This window comes from Molothrus aeneus, chromosome 6 (assembly GCF_037042795.1).
Source record: "Molothrus aeneus isolate 106 chromosome 6, BPBGC_Maene_1.0, whole genome shotgun sequence".
Lineage (NCBI taxonomy): Eukaryota > Metazoa > Chordata > Aves > Passeriformes > Icteridae > Molothrus > Molothrus aeneus.
In genome coordinates, this window is record NC_089651.1 from 39,751,253 (window position 1) to 39,766,209 (window position 14,957).

General features: G+C 40.5%; 1 protein-coding gene across 2 annotated transcripts in view; it reads left to right on the forward strand.

Moving 5' to 3' along the window:
• Positions 1-724, forward strand: part of YLPM1 (YLP motif containing 1) — a 35,849-nt gene extending 35,125 nt beyond the window's left edge. For both annotated transcript variants that reach the window (XM_066551362.1, XM_066551363.1), the window contains exon 21: positions 322-724. The gene's annotated coding sequence lies outside the window, so the exon portion shown is untranslated. The remainder of the gene's footprint in view (positions 1-321) is intronic.
• Positions 725-14,957: the final 14,233 nt, after the last annotated feature.

Consider the following 14,957-nt stretch of genomic DNA (forward strand, 5'->3'; position numbering starts at 1 on the left):
TTTTCAAGAGTTGAGGCTGAGTTCACCCCATTGTTAGAATTCTCCCAGACAAGGTTATTTGATTTGAAACTTTGTATAGTAGGTGTCAGCTGTGCCTATGTTGACATGCACCCTTCTGTACAGCACCTGACAATAAAGGGGGAAGGATTATCAGCTCTCAGATCTCCCAGCCTTATTACAGGAAGCTTGTGGTTCCATTTAGAGTAGTTTAGCTGTGTGCCTATTAGTCCTGTTGAGTTCAGATGTTGCTTATTATATCTTAATTCTAACCATGTTAATTGCTGGTTTACATGACATAACAAACTTTTCCTTTCTTTACAGGCCATTTGCTCTGCGGAGAAGTGAACCAAGGTGTCATGAGCATCTTGCATGGGTCATGTCACTCCCACCTTCACAGTTTTTCTTTGTTACTTTAATTTCAGCAATTTTCTTGAGATACTGGCAGATAACTGGCAGTGCCCTCAAAAAACTCATTGAATCCCACTATTCCTAAGTGAGAGAGAAAGTTTACTTTTTAATATTTTTGGAGGGGAGGGAGGGGGAGGGTCAGTAGTTTTAGCTGCTCCTTGTGGGATAAAGTGGAAGGATTAGACAGATGTTACCTCCACTGTACCATCACAGAATGTTTATCACCTTTGCTCTGTGGATGTTCTCGTTTTATACTGTATGTACCTTGTAGCTTATTGTATTAGGAAGCAGAACAATAAATTTCACTATAAACTCAGTGTTCTTGGTGGACCATGTAGTATGGTTTTTGTTTGACGTTTTGAATGTGGTCTGTGTTCACATGTTAGTGCTCAGAACCATCCTTACCTGGAAGACATACTGTGCTCATATTCTGGAATGTGTCCTGTCTTCTAGGTTTTTCACCTGCTCTTCTTCTCATAGACAGATCCATTAAGACCTCTGGTCTTGCTGGCCTTTAGGAGTTCATGTTCCTGGAAAGCAGGAATATCATTATGTTTGGATCCTAGTTTCTCAGTTATGTCAAATTTTCGTTACTACGTGAGTATGAATTCTGTTGGGTGGTTTTGTAATGTTCAAGGTAGCAGTGTATGAAAAACTTGTCTTTAATGCTCTATATGAAAACAGGTACTATAGAATTTTCTGAGGGACAGCCTAGAAAATTTGGTCTTCTTATGTCTTTTATTCAACACTAATCCCTATCAGGGTATTTAATTCCATTCATAAGTCTACTGAGTCATAGAGATACATCATTAAAAGAAGTGACAAAGACCAGAAGTTATACCCTTCTTTTCCTTTGATAAATACGTTAAGCTTGATGCAAAAAAAGATGAGTGACTAACAGTCCACACTACTAAAAGTGGTACAGATTCTTCATAGATGCTTCTGCAGAGCATTGAGTTTGCTGGTGAAAACTTTCTTTTGTCCTCACAGGTTTCAAAGCAAATGCTTTGCATTTACGATGTCATAGCAGGAATTTTAAATTTGAAAATAATTGCTGTTTTAATATTGAATTGAATTTTTCTCCTGATCTTTCTGAGGAAAGAAAATGAAGTCCTGAATTTTCCTTCTCTGTTGTGTGATTACATTGTACTTTGCATCTAGGTTGGTAAATCAGCTTGTTCTGGTGTGGTGGTATAGTTTAGGTTGTTAAAGGAGAGCATGGTTGTAATAGATGGGTTTGTTTGCCATTCTAATGTTTTGGTTTATTGGCTGCTTCTCAGCCTTCTCCATGGTGCATGATTAAAAGTTCTTCAGTAAACAAGGGGAATAGCTGAACTTGTATTATGCCCCAAATATGTTTAATACAAGAAAATTGAGCTCCCTGAATGCAGCATTTTTAAAATAGAAGGTATTAAATGTACATTTTCTGCATACACTTACTTTACATAGCATATATGCTTCTAAAACGTTGCTCAGTAAGTACTCTTTGAATTGTGACGGAGAATTGTTGACAAAAGAAAACTAATAGTTAACAAGAAATGAGTACTGTGTATTGCTGTGGAAATCAGGTGAGCTTCACTTTGGATAAGTTACTCTCAGGTATGTGTAAAATGGGTTTCAGTCTATACTCAGTTTTTTATAACAAAACTGTAGTTCTTGTGGCACACTGTGAGTTGATGCTGCTTCTTGACTCTTAAGAACTGATAGTGATTTTATCTGTATTTTTGGTAATACAACTGTACCAGATCCTTTTCTAACATTTTTCTTTTCAGACTAAAGAGTACTTCTGGAGCATTCAAATGGATAGTGTCTGTCAGAAGTTATAATATTGTCTACTGGTTTTACAAATTTTGAAATTATTTTAGCAGATAATACTGAGAGGTTATGTCATGCTGTTTATTCTGTGGTGCATGTAGAACTAAAGAAAAATGAGCAGAGAATATACATAAAAATACACTTTACTCTGATGAGAACTGACAGAAAATATATCAGTCTTGAAGTTTAAAGCAAAATTCAGTTATGAAAACATACCATTGTGGACTGTTGTCAGACTGTTTGACCAGAAAAGGCTGAAGGGCTTGGGTTTTGTTGTTTTCCTGAAGTTCAGTTGTTTTCCCCTTCTTTTGTACAGAAATAGCAATATATCCGTAATCTTTGCCATTTGTTTCAGTTGGTTTGAACACTTAGCAAATCACTCTTCAACTTCTTGATGGGAAGTGGCTCTGAAAGAAAATAACTTATGCCAGAACTACAACCTATAGCAGATTCTACATACTCCAGACATTCAGTGACTGAAGAAATCAAGCAAAAAGGAAAAATTCATCATTGCTGCTGGCAGAACTGAGAATAGCTAGCTAGTCCCTTGCTTGGCTCCTAACCAGAGGTTGGTGATTAGTGATTTTGCTTTTGTCTGGGAAGTCCTTAAGTACAGAATACATTGTCTTGATCCTGATTTAGCTCTTACTCTTATGCTTGCTGAAATTGTCAGTAGAACCTTTCACAATACTGAGCAGAATGAATTCCAGCTTTCATTGATATCTAAATAGGAAGATATGCATCTAGCACTCTCATGTAGTGATCCGTCTTTGACCATGCATGCAACTGTGCTAACTCTAAGTTAGCTGTTTCTGTGCATCACATTGAAAAATTCAGCTCTGAAAAAACATCAGCTACTGCAGAATGGAGTTGCTACCTTCTCAGCAAAGTTGACTGTTAAAACAGTATTTTCTGTGAATTATAGTTTCTTATGACACTTCAGTTTTTTCAAGTCAGTTTGCTTTTTTAATATTGAAGCTACCTGTCTCATGAGAGAAGTACATGTGGTTTTTAGAAGGGAATGTGCAACATGCTGTGCTATGTGAATAGAGCACCGTTGTCATCTTCAGTCACTTGTGTTTTACTGTAGGATTGCTCATGGAGTGTGATGGTCGGACTAGGGAAGAAAGAGTGAAATAATAGCTGAGAGTATTAGGTCAGTTCTAGAAATTTGTTTTTCTGTTTCCTCAAATGTTTACATCAACAAAGATAAATAACTTACCTTGCATTATTAGTTCCCAGTCTTTTGAAGGGAAGAATTGGTATTGGTACAAGTTAGTTTTACTTTTCACACATCAAGTTGGGTTTGGCATTTTTTGGACTTTGCTTCAGTCATCTTTGAAAAAGCCTGTCCATTAGTTTTTCCTTGCTTGTCGATACATAGACTACATCACTGCTCTTTTCTCTTTGTAAGGCATTGTTTAAAATATTTTCAGAAGCCTTCTAATCTCTGAGCAACCATTTAGGTAATAATGGGGATACTGAGAGGATTTCAGTAGAATCTTTTCTGAAAGAGTTGAATTGGAAAAGTGGAATTGTAACATTACACTGAAATATATATGAACCTATCCCCAAAAAGCCCACTCTAATGCAGTTGAATGGTTAAAAACTATCATAGAACTGTAAATTGCGAGTCATATTAGAAAGTGTGATTCCTACAGAAGTATAGTCTGTTGGTAGTGTGCTTTCAAGTGAGAGAGAAGAACATGACCTCACAGCCAAAATTACTTTTTCCCAATTTGAGATTTCAGCATCATCGGAACACTTTGAAAATCCTTTTGAAAAGAATGAAGTAATTCTGCCTGTGGGACACCTTGCTGTCATCTAAACAAATTTATTATTACTAGAAGAAAAAATACTTTGTTCATTTATATAAATGCAGCTGTCACGGTGAATCTTTTTTTGCCCTTAGGACACAATTTCCCTTAGCAGACTGGGCCATCTCATGTTGCTGCCACCCACGCAGTACTGGACAGACCTTGGGATTTGAAGAAATATGGTTGAACTGGGTTTGGAAGCAAAATATGCTTTTTTGCTATGAAGTTCGTGGTGTCTCTGGCAGCATGCAGCTAGTTAGCTGTGAGCTGACTGAACTGAAGGCCTGGAGCTCTCCTGGGAGTATTGTAATTCAGCATTCAAGGACTGGAAAGGAGAAGCAATACTGCATTTCTTTGCTTATGGAATGTTTGCATGGCATGCATCCTCAGGAAGCTAAATAGTGATGGATACATGGTACTTTCTGTTATGTCTCACTTCACTGTTTAATGTTTCCCAGATTACTTCTGGAAAATGAGTTCTAAATTCTGATCTTGGGTCCACTGACCATTTGTGATCAAACTGCAGCAGGACAACTTGCATACTATGAGGAAAAATATTTGAGGAGCAGAGGTGACCATCTCACTTGAGATCTGTACACTTGGAGCATCAGCTATTCTTAAACTGTGGTTATACTTAGTTTTCTTGTCATAATAGAAATGAGAAGACAAAGAACAAAAGTTTCATAGAATTTAAAATATGAATGGCACATTTCTGGTTTTGAACCTCTAGGGCAATCATCGTTATTCTCTTGTAAAACTTAAATCAAAATTGTTTTGTCTTCTGTTCATCTATTTCTACATGCGTGAGTCAGAATCCTTCAACAAACTAAAGGACTGTTTACTCTAAGGAACACTTATAATTTTTGCTCAAGATTAATCACTTACTTCTTCATGATGAAACTGCTTTGTTTTATTCTTACATCTGAAGTGTTCCAGCAACTGCGATTTCTCTTCCAAATTTGCATGGTACTGAGTCTGCAGCCTGGAGCCTTAAGTCTTCCTCTTGCATGTAGATTGGAAAATTAGTAACAACAATATTCCATTCAGATGAATTATCACCTTCTAGCTGATTAATACTTTTTGGAAGAAGAATGTATTTTTATTCACAATTTTGCTTAAATCAGGTAAGCTGAAGTACTGTAACCAAACAAAGGCAGCAAGTTAGTGCAAATGGAGAGGCAAAAGTGTTTTGAAATTGCTTATATATTCTATTCTGTTTCTTGACAGGAGGCTCTAGTCTCTTTGAATTGTAGGATTTAGTATTTCAATATGCAAAACCAAAGGTGTAAAGTTGTCTTGGTGGAAATGACACAGTTTCATTTTTTCCTAAGATTTTTCTACCTCATAGAACTCTCAGATTGAATCTTTTTGGGAGGGGAGACCTCTCCCTACGCCTTGTGCTCTGGAGTGTCTGTCAGTCAAGTGTTTCTCTGTACTGTTTCCCTTGTACGTGTGTACAGGGACAACTTTTGTTTCCATAACTGATCAATATACACCTGTGTGAATGGATGTTCAGCTTTACACAAGAAATTCCTTGTGCTGTGCTTTAGGAGGGCATCTGAACTGTCTGCTGCTACCAGTATATTCCTATATGAAGTTACTGTTTGAACAGTTAGTACTCTTAAAAATACCTGAAGACTGCAAGGTTGTCATCATCAATTCCTGTGATGTTGCTGTCTTTGGAGAGAAATTATAACTGCAGTGGTCCTTGGGGGGGAAAAAACCAAACCCAAAGAAGGAAAAGGAGTTCAGGTACTTTTACTCTAATTATCAGAGCTGGAATCTGTCTTGTGTGGGTAGAATGTGCTAGCAGCTCCACTGTCTGAGATGTCTGATTTAGCTACTGGCTGCAAGTATGTTTATGGAGGAGAATCTTAAATTAATCCCTGCCATTTTTTGCCTGCAGGTCAAGAGTATAGTTGAGCAAGCTGATTTAGAAAGCAGTTTGTCTTGAAGAAGCTTTTTAAGGGTTACATGTAAACTGAAACATTACCAAAGGAAAGAAAAAAGTCTTTGAAATCTAAAATGTTTTGTGTTTAAATCTTGTAGGATGTTAATTCTCTGCAATTAGCACAGGACTGGAACAGAGCAGCGAGTCTTCCTGTGTCAGAGTGTAAATAGCTTTTAATTGCAGAAACTCAGTATTTCTATTTAAAATTACTTCAGTGGTGACATACACTGTATGTGGATGACAAGATATCTTAAACAGCAGTTCAGGGGGGTTTTTTTCTGTTTTGGTAAGTTTGATGCAAATAGTAATAAAAGTTTTGACTGCTGTTACTGACCCAGGTACAAGCCTTTGTATGTATGTGGCTTCTGGTTTTTTGAGGAGACCATATTACTGTTTGAAGGGCAGAAAACCTTGCTGACCAGCACCTACATTGTTTCAATGTATTCATCTGTGGATGTTCAAAACTCTCGTGCAAGTGATGAGTCTTTACTGCTATGCTTTGAGGTCCAATTTCCATTGAACTACAGTTGCCAAATTCTTTTCTTTGAAGGTGTGGACAGATCAACTAGTCTGGTACCAGATCTCCTCAATTAGTCACACAGAAATCAAGAGTTTTCAGGTAATGACAATCAGATGGCACTAAAGCATTGAATTCATGTTAGGATTAAATTGGGGGAAAAAACATTATATTGATTACACAATAATTTAATTTTTCTGGTTTCATATTGCCTGATACAGTTATAAACCAGTAACTTCTACTTCATGAGAGAAAGGCTACTTTTTATGAAAAAAAAATCAGTGATTAACATTGTGCTGTTGTGTAGAATATCACTTGCAGGTCACAGTCAAGATTTTGTGCTTCATTGAACCTGCAGAGTATAAACATGGAACAAGATCTTTCTTCTGCTTTAGTGAGAGGCATCAAAATTAAATGGTCATATATATCCTCCTAAAAACCTTTACAACTGCTGACTTCTAATGGAAAATGGGTTTTAACTTTCTAATATCTGCTTTTGGAGTGTTAAGTCTTTAAATATATTGTAGTAAGAAATAATGCTTCTGAAGCCTTCCAGAGTTTCTTATTGCATCTTTTGTGGGTTTTGGTTTTGGATTTTTTCTTCTTGGAGTGAAGAAAAATAAGGATAAGTATCCAAGCCAAAACACTAAGGATACTTCTTGTAGAAGAACCTGCTAATTTTTCTCTGCTAAGAAGGCTCAGAACTTCAGCTGGATCCAGAGGCACTATGGAGATCTGTCACAATGGAACAAACTTGCAGCTCTAATGCCAACTGTTTGTGCAAACCTATTCAATGTGCAGTATGAGTGCTGCACAGTTTGCAGGAGGTACTTTACAGTTAGGAGGAACATGAATATTCTTTTCCGAGAAGTCGGCAATCTACATGTTGCTTTATTAAGAATATAACTATCTGTATCTCCTTTCCCTTCTCTCAATAGCCAGAGAAAGTCTGCTGTAAGGCTGAAGGGATGGCCCTGAAGTTAACTTGGCCATAAACAGCCTCATTTTTACTCCAAAGCCTACCTGTTGTAGTCTCGTTGCAGTGTATATGGTTCAGATGTAGCTTGAGAAGAATATTCAGGTGCCTTTAAAGCAATTCTTTTACTGATCTTTTGGATCTCCCTCTTCCATTTGCATTTGGGGGAATGCTCCATCTTTGTGCAGGATGATGGATGAGTGTCTTGTCATTTGGAACTGTGTGGGATGTGGATTCATGTGCTGAGGCACACCCAGTGTCTGAAGGCATGGTATGGTCAAGTGTATTGATAACATAACTGTGTGCTCAATCTTATCAGTGCAGAAATCAGTTGTCATGGCAGGACACATTCCCAGTGCTACAGCTGTGTTTAAATATCTTATGGGGAAAAACAGACACTGGAGAGGCATCTGCACAAAACCTTCCTCCCTGTTAATTCTCAGTGCTCCTTTATTTGTACCAGGATTTAGAGCTATCACATGTAGATTTTTCCCAGGTAGGACTGGATTTTTTGGAACGCCATACTTCCCTTGTCATTACTTCTACAGATTTCTGTTTTACACCTGCATGATATCTGAGTTACATCAACAGTACTTGCATTTCTCTATCCTCTCTACCTCCTTCTCCCCCAGATTTATTAATTATTATTTTCTAAGTCTGAGAATCCTTTCTTGGCTTTAGCTTTCAGTGTGCTAGAGATGTTATGTTTTGGGTGTGGACTTGCAATTCTATGGTTTATTTCCCGTGGAAAAAGTCACTGAATGGTTGCAAACATATTCAATAATAGACTGAATTCCATTCAATAATAGACTGAATAAATACAATTGAACTGGCACAAAAGGCTTACAGGAGCAGCTTTGAGAAATGGTGAACTGAGTTTTGTGAACTGCCAAAGCAGCAAGATCCTTGGATCATGGCTATGTCTCAGGGATGATGCAAGGCACAGTAAAATTTTCTGAATAGGCCTTTGGGGCACTACATACTGCTTTTGGGTGATGTCAGTGCAATGCTCCCAAAGAATACCTCCCTCACTGGTTCCAGCATCGTTTACAATAAGAAGCTGCTCTACAAAGGACCGCTACTGCCACTATTTGCCAGAGAACAGCCTCTGCAGAAAAAACAGTTGGATGGCCCTGAGGTGGATGGTTGGCTGTGGCTAACATAACAGGCCACACAGTAATATTAAGAGAGGTAAGATCTTGTATTGATAACTGTGGTTACTGACTGAGGCCTTGATACTCATTATTTGTCAAGTTAGAGTATTCCCACATAAGTGTTGGCCTGTGATTCATGACACAGTGAAGAGCTAAACTTGCTTTTCATTGGCAATAAATTTGGAGGCAAATCATCACCAATGGTGGTGTGGTGTTGGAGTATATCAATACCACTAGTTACCAGGGAATGGGATAGTCATTGGTGTTGCTGAGGGTGTAAAGGAAAGAAATTACTTTTTTTTTTGCTTGAAATACCCAAAGCAGTTTTATAGAAACAGCCTTACAGCAGCTCAAGAGAAGGATGATTATGTAGTTTGGTCTTTGCTATTCAATAGTTCACACAACAACAATTTGTTCTGCACCAAGCAGATGCTCTGTGCCACTGCAATCTTCTCCAGTGTAGCTTGTCAAGAAACACCAGTCCAAAGGTAATTCCGCCTGGCATGAGGTGGCCCCTTCTAAAAAATGACGTGCAGTCATCTTTATGAGTAAGCCCAGGACCTGCAAGGATTTTGTTTCCCTGGTTAGTATGACTATTCAAATGCAGAAAACATTGCCAGCAGCATCCTGGTTACATTGCAGTTTGGAAGATGCTTACACAAGCAAGTCATACAGTGTTAATGGACGTGTCTCCAGTTACATGCTGACACATGGGTGAGTATGGTATTGTCACTTCTGTACATTTCAATAAATAATCAAAGCTCTGTGAAGTTTTTGAAGCAGAACATTTCTCACCAGATCACACACTCCCGCCTTGGCCTGGTCTGCTACAACTTCATTACAGCCAAGAACTGTGCCATGAATGCTGCCACTGACGAGACCGTTACGGAGATGATGTTTCTTACTTCCTGATCCTTCCAGTTCCTGTAAGAATTGCCCTGGTGTTTTGGATTACATTGCTTATTAAAAGTTTAGTCAGAAATGGAGGTGATTGCTGTGAAGCTCAGGGGTTAGATAGCTGCAGAATAAGTGGTTTGTTTGAAGTCACAGAAAAAATGTTTTGTTTGAAGTCACAGAAAAAATGTTTTGTTTGAAGTCACAGAGCAGTGGAGCTCTGACAGCAGCGGTGACTCTGGGTGCTACACTGGAGCTTGTGCTTTCCCAAGAGGTTATTTGAAGAGCACTGCCAAGTAAAAAGCACCTGGTTTTCTGTGCTCAGAAGGAAATGCCATTGTATGGGCACAGCCTTCCAACAAACTGAAGATTTTGGGCTCACAGCTGCAGCCTGGGACATTGGGAAACATGAACAGGTGATAGTTCAGCTTTATAATGATTGTGCAAGAGGGGCAAGCACTCTGGGTTTTAAAAACACCATTTTACAGCATTACCTCTTTGTAACTGTAGGTACTATCCCAAAAGCATTTTATCTAAAACCAGCCTTTGTAATTGTTTGTATTTCAGCACAGGTTGCAATGCCAATAATAGGGACTCAGTACATGCAGAGATCTATAGGGCTGGCCTCTTTTTTCCCTTGAGCCTGAATTCTTAGTGGCTTTTATTATTCTCCTTATGGTTACTTTTTCTTGAAACCCTGGAAACTAGACATAAAAAACAATTACTTAAGCTGTTGTATATTCTGTGTTTGCTCTCTGAGAACCAAATGAGGAGAGGTTTTCTATTGAGATGTATAGATATATGTTTATATGTGTACATGTTAGGTATTTTTTTAAAAAATACAAAGTATTTTTTATCATTTCTTTGTGTAAAGCTATGGGTGACACAAATGTGCTTTGGAAAATGCAGTAAAATATCTTCCTTGAAGTGTCACATTTTTTTCCTCTATTTGTAGTTTTCATATACTCACCTTTTCACATCACCACTTAGTTTTACCTGCTTATTTTCTATGATTGCAGTAAGATAAAAATATTGAGCTGTTGGGTACAGACTGGCACATTTAAAAATTATCCTTTTAAATCTAGTAAAACAACTAGAGAGAAAGCAATAAACACCAGGAGGAAAGCTGCCATTTCAGTTCATGCTAGTTGGACTTTATGCTGTGTCATTAAGAGTTGCTTAGTAGGTCATCTGTAGTGCCTGCTTTATTGGATTAGCAAAAACAAGAACAGTGTTTAGCCCTTGTACATAAAGTGAAAATTACCCTATAAACTTTTAATCAAAAGCCTAGTGCCAAATAACATGACTAAATTTGGAAAGCCTGTAGAAATACTGCAGAAGATGATGACAGAGGTGGGATTGCTTGCTGTAAAATGCTAAACACTATCTAAAGGAAAGAAAAACAGAAATTTTCTCAAATTTTAGGTCTAAAGTTTGTATGTTACCAGAAAAAGGAAAAAATTGAACATCGGACTTCACCTGCCACCCAGCAACCAGTATCATTAGATAAGAAGGAATTAGTATATGAATATGAGCTCTGTCCTCACAAGTGTTGAGTGCTGACTTAAATCTGCTTTTCCTTCAGATCTGTGCACAGCTCTCCCTGGTTTTACTTGAATAGCCATTCTCAATCCTTCTGTATCAGGCCTGCTTTAAAAACTGATTTATTGGTTTGGTGTATGTGTATGCATGGACATGTGTGCTTTTTCTCTCACAGCCTGTCTGTCCTCTTCTCCTACCCCAGCCACCCCCATCCAGGACAAGCACCAGCCTGTGGGGTTTGGGTGGTGGAGACAGCTTCCAGCAGAGGCTGGCTGTGCTCACTGCTTTGTGTGCCCTTGATCAGAGTATCTCCCTCAAAAGCCCCTGGGTTACAGGATGGCCTCCCTGTCATGGTGTCCAGCCTATGGTGTCATGTCTGGGCAAAGCTCCAGCCTCCCTTCTCCAGCGTGCTCATCTCTGCACCTGAGCTTTTGTGCTGATGAGCCAGGGCAGCCATGACTCTGTGGCTCCTTTCCCACTGGCAAAACAGGGCTTTCATTGAGTAAGTCAAGGGAGAACAGCTCACCTGGCTGCTGCTCTGCAATGGCACCTGCCAGAGCCCCAGTTCACATGTCCTGGTCCATGGTTCAACTAATACATTATTTCTGGGTGTGCAAAAGGAAAAAGCTTTTGCTATCAGCTAGACATACCAGTCTGTCCTGAGTGACCCACAGCCTGTTTTATTCTCAGGACTGCTCTCCACAGTCTCCATGCATTGCTTCACCTTCTCCCCAGGTGGTGCTAGGTCTGCAGCACAGGCAGCACTGTGCACAAGAGGCAGAGGAAGGGCTGTCTTCTCCAGTGGAAAGTCACATCTCTCAAATGTGGTAATTGTACACTGTATTAATCTGTCCTTCCAGTGCTTATAATGGGACAGCAAATACTGAGTTTTCATGAACATGGACCACTGGCTCACTAAGGGATACTTATGTGGAGAGCTGCCCTGATGTCAAATAAGAATCTGACATGTGTGTTCAAGGGAAGGACCCTTTCACAAACATTTTTTGATCTGGGACCTTCTAGGGCTGGTTCAGTCACTGTAGACACATGCAAGTCATTAAACATATTTTTGTTTATTTCTTCTATTTTATTGTCAATTTCCCCCAAACTATTTTGGCATATAGGGCAAACATTCAGTAGGAACTTCTTCAAGCTCTACTTAGCTACATGTGAGTAATAAGGGCTCTTATGGTAGGTATTAATATAGAGGAGTACATAAGGGCTGTCAGGCCCTTGCCAGCTTAGTCAGTGTGGTCACACCTCTGTCTTTCAGCAGCCACAGCCTGGAGGCAGGAATCAGTGATTTTAAATATTTAGCAGCCTTTGCTGCTGTATAGCTGTGTAGACTCATGTGTTGTGGATGGGCTGGGAATGCAATTGGAAATGTAAAAGGATAGCCCTGAGGAATTATTCCCGGAGGAGATAGTTATGAGTGCCTGTGGGCTTTTTGCATATACCACAGAAATTTGGATAGAGGGAAGGAAAGGATTTTTTTATTTAAAGATGAAACTCAGCAGTAGTGACTGCACTACCCAAATTACTTCCTTGGCTAATTAGTGGGAAATGGTGAAGAAAGAGCCCAGCAAGCCTGGGAGTCATGACCATAGTCTCTGTGTGGGCAGCAGCTCTCCCTTCTCCCCTCAGCCCTCCAGGCAGACTCACTTTTTCAGTAGGACTCTCTCTGTAGTGGCACCCATTAGGCTTTGTTTGAAAACTAGCTTCTATGTCTTGGGTACAACTAGAACATAAATGATGTTACACACCACACCCTGCACAGCACAGGTAGTGAAACCTTCATTTCAAAGAAGCACAGAATATGCTGAGTTGGAAAGGACTCATCAGGATCATCCAATTCAACTCCCCTCTCTGCCCAGGACACCCCAAGAGTTACACCATGTCTGAGAGATTGTTCAAATAATTCTTGAATGCTGTTAAGCCTGGGGCTGTGACCACTTCCCTTGGGAGTCTGTGTCAGTTTCCAACCACCCCCGGGGTAAAACACCTTTTCCTGATATCTAACCTAAACTGACTCAGCCTCATGCCATTTCCTCAAGTCCTGTCACTGGTCACCAGAGAAGAAATCAGTGCCTGCCCCTCTGCTTCACCTTCTGAGGATGGTGGAGACACACAACCAGGCTTACCCCATCCCAGGTGCAGAGTCCACCTCTTGCCCTTGTTCAGCTTCATACAACTGGTGCCCATCTGTCTGATTTGTTGAGGTCTCTATGCAGGACCTCTCTGCCCTCAAGGGAGTTAACACTGGCAAACTTAGTATTCTGAGTATTCTTTTGATCCTGAGTCTAAGTCATTGAGATGTTGAAGAGACTGTAGCCCTGCAGAACCCCACCAGTAACTGGACAGTGTTGGAATTCACGCCCTATTTCCCTCGCTCTTCAGGCTCCATTGCCCCTGGAGTAATTCCAGCTTCCCCACCTCCCAGCAGATGTACTGCCTTCTCCATATCAGTACTTTGTGACTTAGGTAGGAGGGAAGGCAGTGTGAGTTCCTTCTTTCTCAGCTGGCTGCTGCTCTCCAAGGCTCTCATAGGAGCACAAGGCTCTTTGATTCAGCTCACTCGGCTTCAGCAGCAGAGTTGTGCTTGTCTGAGTGCAACCCCCTTGCTTCCAAACAGACAAGTGGCCCTGGAGGAGACAGCTGCACTCCAGGCTCCCCAGGCAGGATCTCTGCTTGCAGGAGGACCACAGGGTGACAAAAAGATGGGCAGATTCTACCTCTGCACCTCTGACACTTCTGTGGTCTCTGTCGCACTTGGCTGAAGGTAGACAGAGGTTAAAAAGATGCCAGCCAATGGTTCAAGTGGCCTGTAATCTTGAGTCCTTTGCAGTCTAGCCGTGCTGGGGGCCTTTTTGTTTTGTTTTCTGGGGGTTTGTTTTGGTTTTGTTGTTGTTGTTTTGGGGGGGATGTTGTGGGGGTTTTTTGTTTGTCTATTTTGGGGTTTCTTGGGGGTTTTTTTATCATCTTTGTTGGATGGGAAATCTACATGGGTAGAATTGAACCCATGGATACAAGTAGGGAGACCTCATCACAGGCAAAGGATAACTAGTGCCAGATGCTGTTTGTCGTGGTCATACTGGCCCACATTTCCCAAAAAACAGTGTAATACACAGCTCTTTAGTTCCCACTTGTAATTATAGGGCAACCACTGGAGCAAAAATACTGCTGCAAATAGTCCAGTCCTGTTAAATGTCTTCATTAATGTGTGTTTGAGGGAAGGACCCTTTCACGAACATTCCCTCCTTAGAGACACTTAAAACCCCTCTGACATGGTCCTGGGCAGCCATCTCAGTGGCCCTGCTGGAGCAGGGGGTTTGACAAGATGACCTCCAGACATCTCCTACAACCTCAGCCACTGCGTGACTGCGATTTGGGGCACTGTCTTGTCCTCAGTCCCCCATCTGCTGTTTTACTGACACTCATGGACTTGCATGTTACCACAGGAAGCAAGAAACTGCTACCCCCACCAGGAACTCTGTGTGAAAGGCTTTGTTTCAGCAGGATGCCTCCAGTAAACCTGTACCTTATGTTCCCTAATTATTTAGCTCGAACAGATGAATTTGCTGACCCTTCCCTGAGCCAGCCATCATTCCCCTTTCCAGCAGCTTTGGTTTTGCTTATCCAAAGCATTATTTAGGCTCTGGGGTCATTATTGCCTGCAGGAATGGCACATTCATGGTACTACCAGCAGCATTTATCTGATGTTGTACATTTGAGTCCAGACCCTTAAGCTTTGGGATATGGCTCTGTGTGCCTCCAGCCCCCCTTCCTGATCCTCACAAGTTGCACTTCAGAGCAGACTAACCATGAGGCACTGGGATGAGGGGGCAGGTTTAAAGGAGCTGGTGTTGGTTAGTGGGGCCTGCTT